At 39.9% G+C, this 17,773-nt stretch overlaps 1 protein-coding gene across 3 annotated transcripts in view; it reads right to left on the bottom strand.

The window, feature by feature from the left end:
- Positions 1–17,773, bottom strand: part of CNTFR (ciliary neurotrophic factor receptor) — a 1,195,985-nt gene that overhangs the window by 732,433 nt on the left and 445,779 nt on the right. The gene's annotated exons all lie outside the window — the stretch shown is intronic.

The following is a 17,773-nucleotide window of genomic DNA, read 5'->3' as shown; positions in this document are numbered from 1 at the left end:
GGTTAAGTCTCACTTGGTCTTGTTGCACCAGGCTTTGACAAGACCATTAGAATTCCCTTAACCCTTTCTCTATGCCATGGCAACAAGGGGTTAAGTCTCACTTGGTCTTGTTGCACCAGGCTTTGACAAGGCCATTAGAATTCCCTTAACCCTTTCTCTATGCCATGGCAACAAGGGGTTAAGTCTCACTTGGTCTTGTTGCACCAGGCTTTGACAAGACCATTAGAATTCCCTTAACCCTTTCTCTATGCCATGGCAACAAGGGGTTAAGTCTCACTTGGTCTTGTTGCACCAGGCTTTGACAAGGCCATTAGAATTCCCTTAACCCTTTCTCTATGCCATGGCAACAAGGGGTTAAGTCTCACTTGGTCTTGTTGCACCAGGCTTTGACAAGGCCATTAGAATTCCCTTAACCCTTTCTCTATGCCATGGCAACAAGGGGTTAAGTCTCACTTGGTCTTGTTGCACCAGGCTTTGACAAGGCCATTAGAATTCCCTTAACCATTTCTCTATGCCATGGCAACAAGGGGTTAAGTCTCACTTGGTCTTGTTGTACCAGGCTTTGACAAGGCCATTAGAATTCCCTTAACCCTTTCTCTATGCCATGGCAACAAGGGGTTAAGTCTCACTTGGTCTTGTTGCACCAGGCTTTGACAAGGCCATTAGAATTCCCTTAACCCTTTCTCTATGCCATGGCAACCAGGGGTTAAGTCTCACTTGGTCTTGTTGCACCAGGCTCTGACAAGACCATTAGAATTCCCTTAACCCTTTCTCTATGACATGGCAACAAGGGGTTAAGTCTCACTTGGTCTTGTTGCACCAGGCTCTGACAAGGCCATTAGAATTCAATTCCCAGGGGAAGAAGTCCTTTCAGAGTGGATTAGCCAGACAATCCATTAAACCTGGGCACATTGTTTAGCTAATGCCCTCCTGCTAAATGAAAGGCGGGAGGGAAAATTCCATCAAAGTGGTTGCAGCCGCCCAATAGCTTACAGTAATTCCTTCCCTTTGTATCCAAGGGATAAAGGGGTGACAGAGCCGAAAAAGGGGGTATAGGTTTAACCCCTTAGATGTCAGTGAAAGCTGCAAAACAAGGTTCAGGAAAATAGCTGGAGATGTAGCTGTATAAATACGGCCATCAGGGTGAATTGCCTTGTGTGGTATTGGCTGGATTCATTCATAGCTGTGACATAACCTGCTCCCAGCATGCTCTCTGATCCTGGCAAATGGACCAGAACAACCTGCATGTAAGTCAAGCTAAGGGTGCAAGATGGTCTGTGCATAACGCATGCAGTGTATATGACACATGACTTGCACCTCAGGCACACAGTGTATATGACACATGACTTGCACCTCAGGCATACAGTGTATATGACACATGACTTGCACCTCAGACACACAGTGTATATGACACATGACTTGCACCTCAGGCACACAGTGTATATGACACATGACTTGCACCTCAGACACACAGTGTATATGACACATGACTTGCACCTCAGACACACAGTGTATATGACACATGACTTGCACCTCAGGCACACAGTGTATATGACACATGACTTGCACCTCTGACACACAGTGTATATGACACATGACTTGCACTTCAGACACACAGTGTATATGACACATGACTTGCACCTTAGACACACAGTGTATATGACACAGGACTTGCACCTCAGACACACAGTGTATATGACACATGACTTGCACCTCAGGAACACAGTGTATATGACACATGACTTGCACCTCAGGCACACAGTGTATATGACACATGACTTGCACCTCAGACACACAGTGCATATGACACATGACTTGCACCTCAGGCACACAGTGTATATGACACATGACTTGCACCTCAGACACACAGTGTATATGACACATGACTTGCACCTCAGACACACAGTGTATATGACACATGACTTGCACCTTAGACACACAGTGCATATGACACATGACTTGCACCTCAGACACACAGTGTATATGACACATGACTTGCACCTCAGACACACAGTGTATATGACACATGACTTGCACCTCAGGCACACAGTGTATATGACACATGACTTGCACCTCAGGCACACAGTGTATATGACACATGACTTGCACCTCAGACACACAGTGTATATGACACATGACTTGCACCTCAGACACACAGTGTATATGACACATGACTTGCACCTCAGGCACACAGTGTATATGACACATGACTTGCACCTCAGACACACAGTGTATATGACACATGACTTGCACTTCAGACACACAGTGTATATGACACATGACTTGCACCTTAGACACACAGTGTATATGACACATGACTTGCACCTCAGACACACAGTGTATATGACACATGACTTGCACCTCAGGAACACAGTTTATATGACACATGACTTGCACCTCAGGCACACAGTGCATATGACACATGACTTGCACCTCAGGCACACAGTGCATATGACACATGACTTGCACCTCAGGCACACAGTGTATATGACACATGACTTGCACCTCAGGCACACAGTGTATATGACACATGACTTGCACCTCAGACACACAGTGTATATGACACATGACTTGCACCTTGGACACACAGTGTATATGACACATGACTTGCACCTCAGACACACAGTGTATATGACACATGACTTGCACCTCAGGCACACAGTGTATATGACACATGACTTGCACCTCAGACACACAGTGTATATGACACATGACTTGCACCTCAGACACACAGTGTATATGACACATGACTTGCACCTCAGGCACACAGTGTATATGACACATGACTTGCACTTCAGACACACAGTGTATATGACACATGACTTGCACCTTAGACACACAGTGTATATGACACATGACTTGCACCTCAGACACACAGTGTATATGACACATGACTTGCACCTCAGGAACACAGTGTATATGACACATGACTTGCACCTCAGGCACACAGTGCATATGACACATGACTTGCACCTCAGACACACAGTGCATATGACACATGACTTGCACCTCAGGCACACAGTGTATATGACACATGACTTGCACCTCAGACACACAGTGTATATGACACATGACTTGCACCTCAGACACACAGTGTATATGACACATGACTTGCACCTCAGGCACACAGTGTATATGACACATGACTTGCACCTCAGGCACACAGTGTATATGACACATGACTTGCACCTCAGGCACACAGTGTATATGACACATGACTTGCACCTCAGGCACACAGTGTATATGACACATGACTTGCACCTCAGACACACAGTGTATATGACACATACCTTGCACCTCAGGCACACAGTGTATATGACACATGACTTGCACCTCAGGCACACAGTGTATATGACACATGACTTGCACCTCAGGCACACAGTGTATATGACACATGACTTGCACCTCAGGCACACAGTGTATATGACACATGACTTGCACCTCAGGAACACAGTGTATATGACACATGACTTGCACCTCAGGAACACAGTGTATATGACACATGACTTGCACCTCAGATACACAGTGTATATGACACATGACTTGCACCTCAGGCACACAGTGTATATGACACATGACTTGCACCTCAGGCACACAGTGTATATGACACATGACTTGCACCTCAGATACACAGTGTATATGACACATGACTTGCACCTCAGACACACAGTGTATATGACACATGACTTGCACCTTAGACACACAGTGTATATGACACATGACTTGCACCTTAGACACACAGTGTATATGAGACATAACTTGCACCTCAGGCACACAGTGTATATGACACATGACTTGCACTTCAGACACACAGTGTATATGACACATGACTTGCACCTCAGGCACACAGTGTATATGACACATGACTTGCACCTCAGACACACAGTGTATATGACACATGACTTGCACCTCAGACACACAGTGTATATGACACATGACTTGCACCTTAGACACACAGTGTATATGACACATAACTTGCACCTTAGACACACAGTGTATATGACACATGACTTGCACCTCAGACACACAGTGTATATGACACATGACTTGCACCTCAGACACACAGTGTATATGACACATGACTTGCACCTTAGACACACAGTGTATATGACACATAACTTGCACCTTAGACACACAGTGTATATGACACATGACTTGCACCTCAGACACACAGTGTATATGACACATAAATTGCACCTTAGACACACAGTGTATATGACACATGACTTGCATCTCAGGCACAAAGTGTATATGACACATGACTTGCACCTCAGGCACACAGTGTATATGACACAGTGTATATGACACATAACTTGCACCTCAGACACACAGTGTATATGACACATGACTTGCACCTCAGACACACAGTGCATATGACACATGACTTGCACCTCAGGCACACAGTGTATATGACACATAACTTGCACCTCAGACACACAGTGTATATGACACATGACTTGCACCTCAGACACACAGTGCATATGACACATGACTTGCACCTCAGGCACACAGTGTATATGACACATGACTTGCACCTCAGACACACAGTGCATATGACACATGACTTGCACCTCAGACACACAGTGTATATGACACATGACTTGCACCTCAGGCACACAGTGTATATGACACATGACTTGCACCAGAATTCTGAAAGCAAAAACTGCACATTCATCTAGAATATGAGTTTTGTGGTACGGCTATACCACTTAAAAATTGTCCATTGTACATGGAATGGCCGGTAACGCATATTAAGAGTCGCGGTGGTATAGCTATACCGCAAGCATGTAAGCCTGTAACGCAACATTCATTCTGCACTCAAAAACTTATGTTTGAGCGCAGGATTTTCCATAGCGCCGTATTACAGGTTGTGCAGTCCGGCTAAAATACTTGCATACAGCCTATACCGACACGAGCCATTCCGCTGTCTTAAACTAGTAATTATGGATTTTGCAAAACAAAAATGTTTCAAAAAAAGTCATAACTAAAATGCTACAAAGTACACTAACACCCATAAACTACCTATTAACCCCTAAACCGCCAAGCTCCCGCTTCGCAAATACTATATTAAACTTATTAACTCCTAATCCACCGGCCCCCCACATCGTAACTAAACAACTAAAGCTATTAACCCCTAAACTGCCAGCCCCTCACATTGTAACTAATAAACTAAACCTATTAACCCCTAAACTGCCAGCCCTACACATCACAAAACACTAAATTAACCTATTAACCCCTAAACCTAACACCCCCTAACTTTAAAAGTTACTATATAACTATCTTTAAATAAATACCATACCGCACAGCACAAGGAGGTTTTTCAGTAACTCGTAATGGCAGCGCTATGGAAAGTGTGGGACCGCTCATTTTATTGCGCTATTTACGCATCCGGTATAGCGCAAAACCTGTAATCTAGCCGATTGCTAAGAAAAAGGCTGAAAAGTATTATCTGAGTTACTTTTAGATGTAAGCTGCAAATAACTATATAAATAAATGGTGAGTGTCAGAACCGCACTGATATAAGGGCCTAAGCCATAGGACAATGACACATATAAGTATAGGCATTTTATTACTCACTAATGATCCCTCTGGTGTTATATGTTTAACCAGCAGTAATATAGCAAGTCAGGCTTTGCAGGGGTAATTATTGCTTTGCATTACAGTATTATTGGCAAAGGTTTGCTATGTAAAATGTAAGCAGAACCAATTCCTAAAGCCTGTTCGCTAGAGTAGGGGGCTCTTCAGATATGCACAGTCTATAAATAGACTTTATACTAAAAAAGAATTTACTGCCAGAAAGTCACAATATCAGGCAGAAGATAATATCGCTGGTGTCATCGCAGAGCACGTGTAATGATGGCAATAAAGTGCATAATAAAGTGGGGTTTTTAAATTATTATTATATTGAATTTAAAACACAGTATTTTAAACACATTGATTATGAGTTGCGCAAGTTGTAAGGGGTTTATTGTGTCTCTTTGTGCGCGTCTGAAAAAGCTGTGTATTACAAGTTGAAACGCGTTTGCTTGAGTGCAATTTAATTTAACTCGTCGGGATAACGCGACCTCAGAGCTCTGGTTAACTGTTACGCTTGACTAAAAAGTTGCACAAAACACATCAAAAATACATTTAAAGTAGTTATACTCATAATAACACTATCTAATAAATATTATTTTAAAATAATTGCAATAAAAGTTATAATGGCTTTAACATAGAGATGCATAAATACACGTCTAAATATGTGTGTGTGTGTGTGTGTGTACATATGTATTTATATGTGTGTATATGTATTTTCAGAAATATATACACATATAAACACATAAATGTATTTATGTTAATGTGAAGAACATTGGAATGCGAAATATTATTAATATTACATGTCGGATAAGTGCAAAAAGTGAAAATGAGATCGGTTTTGTGCGACTTGTTGGATGTGATTTTTTTCCCCCCACACTTTTCATGCTCCATTGAAGTCTTTGGGGGAATACGATGACGTGCTCACGAAATTCTAAATTTCAAGCAGAGTTAACATGTGAGTAGGAGCGCAAACTTCTGCTCCACTCGTAATCTAGCCTATTGTAATTTGTCTTCCTTTTTTTTTACTAAAATAAAGGACAATTGTCAGCCGAAAAAAGGTTGTTTTGTTTCTGCTTGTAGGGTGTGTCTGTTCCATCAGTGAGCAATCTGCGTCTAGAGATGAGATTTACACAAACAAACACTAAAAAACATCATTTCAAAATCAAATTAAAAGACATAAAAATGTACAAATGAATTCCCCCCTCTACAGACTTACCCGTGTCTATGCTGTACCACTGCACATTCAGTGCCGTTTATACTGTATAAATTCTTCTCTTTCCTATACATGAGAGTATTTATTACCCTATCACAACACTATTAGAGAATAGTGACAGCACAAAACATCTATTTTTCAATAAAGAAGGAACTTAAACGTCTTCTTTTATATACAACAGATAAAACTAGTCTATAAATAAACAACATATACAGAGGGTCACAGCTAACGATCAGACACTCCATATATTGCTGTACCGCTGTGACATCACACTTACAGATACCGCAGATAACGATCATCATGACTTGCAAAAGGCACAATTTGTGTCTCCAATAAACTTATACCCTTAAAAATGACACAAAATCCTTCAGCAACCCCTTAAACTAAATAACATGACAAAAACTGGGTACAAAAGGTCAGTGTTTTTATTATTCATAAAGAAAAGACTAAATAACATGTGCTCACCCCCAACCCCCTGTACTGCAGTAATCAAGTAGCCACATTTATCCATGTGAGGCATCTACTAGGAAGAATAACTGCCTGATAAGTTCTGCTTAAACAAATATATATACAGTATATATATAAATAATGAACCACCTGACACAACAAGCGCCTCTGCCACCCAGTGGTAACAACAAAAGCAAACCCAAAGCCAAATGTAAAACTGAATATTTGAACTTTTTAATGTTTTCATTTTTAATTGTGTTTATTTGTTGTTTCATAGTTAAATTAGCTCAAGAACACCAATGCACTACTGAGAGCTAGCTGAGCACATCTGATAAGCCAATGACAGGAGATTTATGTGCATAGCCACCTATCAGCAGCTAGCTCCCAGTAGTGCCTTACTGCTCCTGAGCCTACCTCAGTACATGAAGTTAATTTGATACAAGAAATAAACTGAAACATTTTATCAAAATTGTCTGAATCATGAACGTTTAATTTGAACTTTTATGTCACTTTACAGGGGCATGAGCTCCCACATTTTCTTTCATGCCTCAGACAGAGTCACAGAGCATACAATTTTACACAACTTTCTAGTCTACTTGTATTATCTAATTTGTTTCATTCTCTTGGCATCTTTTTTTTTTTAAAGCATACCTAGGTAGGCTAAGGAGATGGGAGCTAGTTGCTGATTGGTGGCTGCCTCTTGTCATTGGCTTACCAATGTGGGCAGCTAGCTCCCATATGTGCATTGCTGCTCTTTCAATAAAAAATACCAAGAGATTGAAGTAAAATTTGGATTTCATGTCCCTTTAATAACCCTCTCTTTAACTGTCGCGCCCAAGCTCCACTTACTTTTCCATAAGGTCTGGCTCACAGTCAGCTAACCCTATGCTCAGTGCAGGGTGACAGTTATTTTTTACTGGCAGGTTATTCTGTACCAATGAGCTTGCAATCTAATATGTGATGTGAAAATAAACTGCATAAAATTAAATTACAGTTTTGTTTTTTTTGTTTGAAAAAGACTATTTCAAAATGTGTTTATTATATGCATCATTTTGTCATAAATTAAAACCACTTTTTGTTTCCCTACTAATGGAGGCAAATCACAGCCCTCCAATAAAGCTGTGGGAGATGTCCTTATTAGCCAATGAGCATTCTGTCCCTAGGGATAAGATGTGATGCTTTGGTTTGTTGTTTTGTTGTTGTTTTTTTAAATGGATGCTCCTATGGTGAATAAATCAACCTTATTTTCTGTGGGAATTGCCCCAGTTAGCTAGTGAACAATAGATACCTAAGTATCAGTTGCACACAAATATGCACTTCCTGTTAGTTTTTACTATACCAGCAGTCCTGACTTTATGTCACCGTCACACATACGCTATATATATATAAAGCTATGGCAAAGCTATACCAGCAGTCCTGACTTTATGTCACCGTCACACATACGCTATATATATATAAAGCTATGGCAAAGCTATACCAGCAGTCCTGACTTTATGTCACCGTCACACATACGCTATATATATATATATAAAGCTATGGCAAAGCTATACCAGCAGTCCTGACTTTATGTCACCGTCACACATACGCTATATATATATATAAAGCTATGGCAAAGCTATACCAGCAGTCCTGACTTTGTCACCGTCACACATACGCTATATATATATAAAGCTATGGCAAAGCTATACCAGCAGTCCTGACTTTGTCACCGTCACACATACGCTATATATATATATAAAGCTATGGCAAAGCTATACCAGCAGTCCTGACTTTGTCACCGTCACACATACGCTATATATATATAAAGCTATGGCAAAGCTATACCAGCAGTCCTGACTTTGTCACCGTCACACATACGCTATATATATATAAAGCTATGGCAAAGCTATACCAGCAGTCCTGACTTTATGTCACCGTCACACATACGCTATATATATATATATATAAAGCTATGGCAAAGCTACACCAGCAGTCCTGACTTTGTCACCGTCACACATACGCTATATATATATAAAGCTATGGCAAAGCTATACCAGCAGTCCTGACTTTATGTCACCGTCACACATACGCTATATATATATAAAGCTATGGCAAAGCTATACCAGCAGTCCTGACTTTATGTCACTGTCACACATACGCTATATATATATATATATAAAGCTATGGCAAAGCTATACCAGCAGTCCTGACTTTGTCACCGTCACACATACGATATATATATATATATATATAAAGCTATGGCAAAGCTATACCAGCAGTCCTGACTTTGTCACTGTCACACATAAGCTATATATATATAAAGCTATGGCAAAGCTATACCAGCAGTCCTGACTTTGTCACCGTCACACATACGCTATATATATATAAAGCTATGGCAAAGCTATACCAGCAGTCCTGACTTTATGTCACCGTCACACATACGGTATATATATAAATGATAATGACTTTATGTCACCGTCACACATACGCTATATATATAAATGATAATGACTTTTTCACAGTCACACATGCACTATAAGCAAATCTGTGTCAGCAGCCCTGACTTTATTTCACCGTCACCTATCCACTATAAGTAAATCTATGGCAACTCTATGTCAGTGGGAGCCTCATTCTCATGCTGTGGGACACGGCATGATAACTAGCGCAGCAAAGGGGGGCAGTGATTTTAAATATATATGTATACGAATAATTATGTACACAAATATTTACTGGGAACACACAGTTCCCACAGAACGCAATGTAAAGGCACTTTCAGCGCTGTTTTTTTTTTTTTTTCTAACACCCCACTCCCACCAACTTTTAACCCCTAAAAACTGCCTAGTGCAGTTGTTTTTTTATGGGGGGGGGGGGGGGAAGCTACATTATTTATTCCCTCTATTTTGAGGGCATTTAGGGCACTTTTAGAAAATTAACCAGAGATCTGATATCTGGTTAATTTTCGGAGTGCTTATTGCTACCACAAGCTTGTTTGCGGGTGCGCAATAGATTAGCGCTCCACTTTCAATCTGGCCCAATATGTTACAGCCTAATAATGAGTTAACCAAATCTGTTAATATAGGTCATGTTTTATTTATTTATATAGCCCATTTTCTGAATACGTTTATCAGTTTTTCCTTTTTCTTTCACTGATATGTATCTCTAGTTAGATAAATCATCATTATCGGAGTAACTATTGGTCAGAAAACAAAGACAAGTACATTTAGGATTAACCCAAAGTAGTATCATTGTTACTGCTGTGTACTCTATCTTCAAATGAGTGAGGATAAATGCAGTTGTTTGCCCCACCCTCCTCAAATTCTGGCACAAAGTATTTAGCTTGTAGAAGTGGAGGGATACCTAACAAGCACTGTAGGGCATTATTGTGGCCGTAGGATGGACAAGCCTGCTGTAACTGATGCCAGCTAACACAGTGTTTCATGTTAAGATCAATCTTCCAGAAGGTCCGTGAGTAATGTGGTAACCCAACTCATATGTGGCTCCTAGACTTAATGCCTTTGCTGGGGCCTCTGGTTATTGATATGCTCTGTGTATGACTGAAGATCAGAGCACAGGGGAAAGGTAACGCTTAGTCACACTGCTTCAGGGTATCGGTATTCAAGGACCAATACTAAAAACATACGCGTGTCTGATGACATACATATATTTGTCCTCTGCACGGTCTGGTGGGGATGGTCTCTCCTGTGCAAGACTAATGAACAATATGTTTTTTACCTATCTATAAATTAATCTATTTCTGTGTCTATAACCTGCTGCTTCTTTTATACAAAATGTCACATTTCTTCTCTTTTGTGGAGCAAAAAAGGTCATAAGCAAATTTACCCAACTAGCCAACTGGCTGCAGAAAATGTGCAGAAGTTTCTTATAATCTGAATTTGTCTATTAAAGGGACATTGTACTCAACAATTTCCTGTCATTTATTTGAAAGAGAAACATTTACACATGAATATATATATATATAATACATTCTATGGCAGCAGTGTCTGTATGTGTTACTGTATGTCATTGTAGTATGTGTTACTGTATGTCATTGTAGTATGTGTTACTGTATGTCATTGTAGTATGTGTTACTGTATGTCATTGGAGTTATTAAGGCACTACTCTGTGTGACTTGCATGTAGGTAACCTTTGTTTTTTTTTTTTTGTTTAAAGGCAGTCATGCAGGTGTAAAAATACTGTTTTGTGTGTACAAATGGCAGTCATGGGAGGGGAGTCAAATCACTGACTGTTTTTGTGTGCAAATGGCAGCCATGGGAGGGGAGTCAAATCACTGGTGTGTGTGTGTGTGTATATGTTTGTTACTGGCAGCCAGATAGGTAAACTCAATGATGACTGTTTTACTAGCAGTTAAGGGCTGACATAGTGGGCAGGGTCTGTGGACCATCATCATTCCAAAAGAAAAGTATATATGGGATCCGACAGGAAGAACAAGAGAATCCTTTAGAAGGGCATCACAAAAAATATGCTTTCCAAATATTGTAGTAAATCCTTTAAGTCACAGGTTTCCTAGCCTGTATCAGGAAGATGCCGTGGAGGAATTGAGGACATCTGTACGAGGTCTGCATGCAACATCAGTAATACAACATCGTATTGATCGGCACAGGAGTATCACACATACCTTATATAGAGGGATCAGTAATACAACATCATATTGATCAGCACAGGAGTATCACACATACCTTATATAGAGGGATCAGTAATACAACATCATATTGATCAGCACAGGAGTATCACACATACCTTATATAGAGGGATCAGTAATACAACATCATATTGATCAGCACAGGAGTATCACACATACCTTATATAGAGGGATCAGTAATACAACATCATATTGATCAGCACAGGAGTATCACACATACCTTATATAGAGGGATCAGTAATACAACATCATATTGATCAGCACAGGAGTATCACACATACCTTATATAGAGGGATCAGTAATACAACATCATATTGATCAGCACAGGAGTTTCACACATACCTTTGGTATGATATAGAGGGATCAGTAATACAACATCATATTGATCAGCACAGGAGTATCACACATACCTTTGGTATGATATAGAGGGATCAGTAATACAACATCATATTGATCAGCACAGGAGTATCACACATGCCTTTGGTATTATATAGAGGGATCAGTAATACAACACCATAGTGAGCAGCACAGGAGTATCACACATACCTTTGGTATGATATAGAGGGATCAGTAATACAACACCATAGTGATCAGCACAGGAGTATCACACATACCTTATATAGAGGGATCAGTAATACAACATCATATTGATCAGCACAGGAGTATCACACATACCTTATATAGAGGGATCAGTAATACAACACCATAGTGATCAGCACAGGAGTATCACACATACCTTATATAGAGGGATCAGTAATACAAAATCATATTGATCAGCACAGGAGTATCACACATGCCTTTGGTATGATATAGAGGGATCAGTAATACAACACCATAGTGATCAGCACAGGAGTATCACACATACCTTTGGTATGATATAGAGGGATCAGTAATACAACACCATAGTGATCAGCACAGGATTATCACACATGCCTTTGGTATGATATAGAGGGATCAGTAATACAACACCATAGTGATCAGCACAGGAGTATCACACATACCTTTGGTATGATATAGAGGGATCAGTAATACAACACCATAGTGAGCAGCACAGGATTATCACACATGCCTTTGGTATGATATAGAGGGATCAGTAATACAACACCATAGTGATCAGCACAGGAGTATCACACATACCTTTGTTATGATATAGAGGGATCAGTAATACAACACCATAGTGAGCAGCACAGGAGTATCACACATGTCTTTGGTATGATATAGAGGGATCAGTAATACAACACCATAGTGAGCAGCACAGGAGTATCACACATACCTTTGGTATGATATAGAGGGATCAGTAATACAACATCATATTGATCAGCACAGGAGTATCACACATACCTTTGTTATGATATAGAGGGATCAGTAATACAACACCATAGTGATCAGCACAGAAGTATCACACATACCTTTGGTATAACATAAAATATGCTCTGCAGATCATTATCATGAGATCACACACAATGGAAGAACCACTCTCTTCCTTACAATATGTTCCTACAATGCTATCATTTGCCCTATGTCTAAGAAACCCTAACCCATACACTGTGCCCGGTTGTCCCTAGAGTGCTGCAAACAATGTAACAAGATGCCAGCGCTACCAACACAGACAATTCACATTATATGAACTATAGGGATTATATTATCCCTTATGAATAATCATCCTCAGCCTGATTCTTCCATTTCATTTTCATGCTGATAAAGTAAAGGGCATTTCAGTATAGCATACCCATCTCTATGCTGTGTAATTTTATTTGTTTACCTATATAAATATGTATCTACTCCTGTTTTCTGCAAAGACGATCTGTATGTTAGTAGTAACCTCTTGATTAACAGACAAGGTCGAATCATGTTGTGTAACAATGCATTTTAGCCCTCTTTGGCTGCTAAGGGGTTAAAGGCACTAATATTGGACCTTGTACTTAACAACCATAGTGAAATGCCCATGGCTACAGCACTATAACCGCTACTGTGTTTAGCAGAAGAGAGGCTAGCTTGTCATGCAGCGGATCAGCCAACATTCTCTCTACTGTAAAACCAATGAGAGCCCTAGTCTCATAAAATGCTTTTATATTGGAAGTGAGAATTAGGGCAGCACACATGAAGTATTTTTATTGAGCTGGTGTGAGGCTGAGAAAATGTAGTTAAACTGCTATAGCCCTCTTCGGTGTACTACTGGGCTTTAGAAATATTGCAACATTCTTCTACTAGGTATCTGCTAAGTAAACTAGCGCGTAATTAGTTTTTGGGCTCCGCTGATTAAGGGGGGGGGGGGGGTCAGGAGCTACTTCCCACATAATCTCATGCACTACCTAGTCAATATAGCACAAACACATATATTTATTTATGTGTCAGTCTAGACTGTTCTAATTACACAACAACCAGCTTACATTAATAGTACAGCAGCACCCAGGCTTGTGCCAGTTCCAAGGGTGTTTCTGGAATTATTTCAATAAAATAGATAAACAAAAAAACAAAAACAAATAGAGGATAAAAGCTGTAATATTTTTAATATTTAATTGCTATTTTTAATAATAATAATAATAATAATAATAATAATAATAATAATAAAAAAAAGGACTAATTTTAAAATAGAGACTGAGGGGGCGATTTATCATAGGTTTGTTCGACATGATCCGCTCAGCGGATCATGTCCAATAGACATTGATGAATGCCGACAGCATATGCTGTCGGCATTTATCATTGCACAAGCAGTTCTGGTGAACTGCTTGTGCAATGCCGCCCCCTGCAGATTTGCGACCAATCGGGGGTGTCAATCAACCTGATCGTATTTGATCAGGTTGATTGCTGTCCGCCGCTCAGAGCAGGTGGTCCAGTTAAGGAGCAGCAGTCTTAAAGAGACATTAAACACTAAATCCATGCTAGATAGAATGATGCATTCAAAGAAAAGATTAGTCCATGACTAACATGTAGATGTATTTTTTAAAGTTTCATTAGTTGTTTAAAAAGTGACAAAATAAGTGTAAAGTTTTAGTGTCTATAAAACACTGGGAGCTGCCATGTTGTAACTTGTGTTACCTTCTCTGCTGTGGCCATTTAGGGTCAGTTATACATAGGTCACTAGAGTGTGCAGCCAATGGTTGTGCTGGATTTAACAGTGTTCTGCACTTCCATTTCTAACAGGAACTGAAAAGCTCACAATTTCAGAATGGAATTACAGGAAAAGGGGACAAAATAAATAATGAAAGTATATTGCAGAGTTGTTTTATTATATACAATTTATCATTTTATATTGCCATCTCAAAGTGTTTAATGTCCCTTTAAGACTGCTGCTTCTTTCCGGCGGAAACAGGGGCATCAGGGTCTGTTCGGCCCTTGATAATTTAGCCCCTTAATGTGAAAAGGAAAAAGGTCTTCTATAAACCAAAGATAAAGAGAGACAGCTGATATTAACGGTGTTTATAGTACATAAAAGCATACATCTCATTGTACATTGTATAATGCAGAGACAAGAAATGTAACTTCCCCTAAATCCCCAGCATAACCACTGGCAAAGAAAAAAAATTAATACCAGCTTTTACCCCCAGAAAAAAACACACATATATTGTGTATTTTAATGAACACAATAATCATTTCCTATTCACTTAACCTTTTGATAACTCTTTCCAAAAGCATAATAAATTCTTTAAGTTTTTCAGGAGGTTAATAAAAAGATTAAAGGGACGTGATACCCAAATGTTTAATCACTTGAAAGTCATGCAACGTATCTGTAAAAAGCTGACAATAGAATATCTCTTTGTAAAGATGTTTTATCTCAGAAGTCACATTACATTGTAAAGGGACTTTAAGCAGCAGGACATGGGAGCGGGCATCTAGCACGTGCAGACACAGTCATGTTATTTCCCTTCTTAGCTTAAGGAAGTTCACTATGAAATCTTGTACAATTCTAGTAAAATCCCATGAGGTCACAGTAAAGCGAAGTGTGAACTCAGCACTAAAGCGCATTAGATGGGGGTTTTTTCCTACCATACAGCTGACAGTAAAAATAGGATTTCTATGGGGCCCATTTATGAAAGGTCTTGCGGACCTGATCTGACAGTGCGGATCAGGTCTGCAAGACCTCGCTGAATGCGGAGAGCAATACGCTCTCGGTATTCAGCATTGCAGCAGCAGCTCACAAGAGCTGCTGGTGCAACGCCGCCCCCTGCAGACTAGCGGCCAATGGGCCGCCAGCAGGGGGGTGTCAATCAACCCAATCGTACTCCGGCGATTCCTGTCCGCTTCATCAGACCGCTGCTTCATAACTGGTGTTTCTGGAGAGCCTGAAGACTCGCCAGAAACACGGAGCCCACAAGCTCCGATCGGAGCTTGATAAATGGGCCTCATTATCTCAAAGGCACTTACTCTAGTGAGCTGAAGGAATTTTGAGTTCAAATATCTTCCTTTTTTATGTAGAGATGTTCAGGTGATATTTGTTTGCCAGCTTTTTACAGTTATGCTGCATTATTTTCATGTGGTTAAGCATATGGGTATTGTGTCCCTTTAATAAAATACCATGTGGCACTTTAAAATAAATGCAGAACTTTGAATAGCATATGGAGCTGTGGGCATGGAAACCAGGATAATGAAATGTTATAATACAAACTATATCACTCACGGAACGAGTAAATAGCCCTCCGTTTGTAAGGAGCAAAACATTAGGAAAAAACATTCATTACCGTCTATATCATAAGACGTTCATCAAAAAGTCATTTGTAATAAATAACCACACAAAATAGTTTTTACTGACAGTGAAGACTCCTAATTTTACCGAAACCTACTTACAATGTTTCTGTTGCATAAAGGATAAAATGCAACTTCAGCCTCCTTCAGTCTGGTTCATTTGTAACAAAACTCACGACCCAGAAGCCATATTTTTGGAACATATATTTTATGAGTAACGAGAGGGGCCAGCAATGAGGGCGATTTCTCAGTTTGTGAACAAGCAGAAGACTTCTAGAAGGGTCAAAAAGAGTCTAAAGTGAAAGGGACGGTAACCCCTTGAGATTATTATATAAAATATTCAGTTATGTGTAATGATTATATTTTGCAATATATATTCATGATTTATTTTGCCCAATTTTTATGTAACCTATCTCGGAAAATAGAGCAATTTCTAATTTTCAGGGCTTGAAATTCCCCTGCTGGCTTCTTGGGGCTAACCCTGCTACATATCTGTCCCTAATTGGCTTAATCAGATAACAATTGCAAATTAAAGTACTTTATAATAACTTTATGACTGAGGCTAGTCTTGTCTGTAGGCTGGAGCCCAGATTAGCGCCTCCAGATAAGGAAAATGGTGGATGGAATTTGGCTAATTGCAGTAAAAAGGATGTTCATTTGTTTAAAAATGTTAAGACTGATCTGATGTAATTCTATAGCAACAGAAATGCCTTGTACTTACAAGGTGTTACTGTCCCTTTAAAAGCTTGAGAAAGGGACATTTTTCACAGAAATATAAACACACATTGGAGCCTAGTTAACAAATATCTTGTCCGACATGATCCGATCAGCGGATCAGGTCCGACAGACATCACTGAATGAGCAGAGCAATACGCTCTCCGCATTCAGCATTGCACCAGCAGCTCTTGTGAACTGCTGGTGCAACGCTAGCAAGGGGTGTTAATCAACCCAATCGTATTCGATCGGGTTGATTTCACGCGATCTCTGTCCGCCTCCTCAGAGCAGGCGGACAGGTTATGGAGCAGCAGTCTTTAGACCGCTGCTTCATAACTGGTGTTTCTGGCGAGTCTGAAGGCTCGCCAGAAACATGGCCCTTCAAGCTCCATACGGAGCTTGATAAATGGGCCTCATTGGCTGTTATAAATGGCTACAAAGTATCCCTGCGCAGTGAGCTGAAGTCGTTAATATTAAAAATGAAGATTTATTTTCCCGAT

Source organism: Bombina bombina, chromosome 2 (assembly GCF_027579735.1).
Source record: "Bombina bombina isolate aBomBom1 chromosome 2, aBomBom1.pri, whole genome shotgun sequence".
Taxonomy (NCBI): Eukaryota; Metazoa; Chordata; class Amphibia; order Anura; family Bombinatoridae; genus Bombina; species Bombina bombina.
Note: the sequence above shows the minus strand (reverse complement) of the source record. Positions and strands in the feature narration are given on the sequence as shown.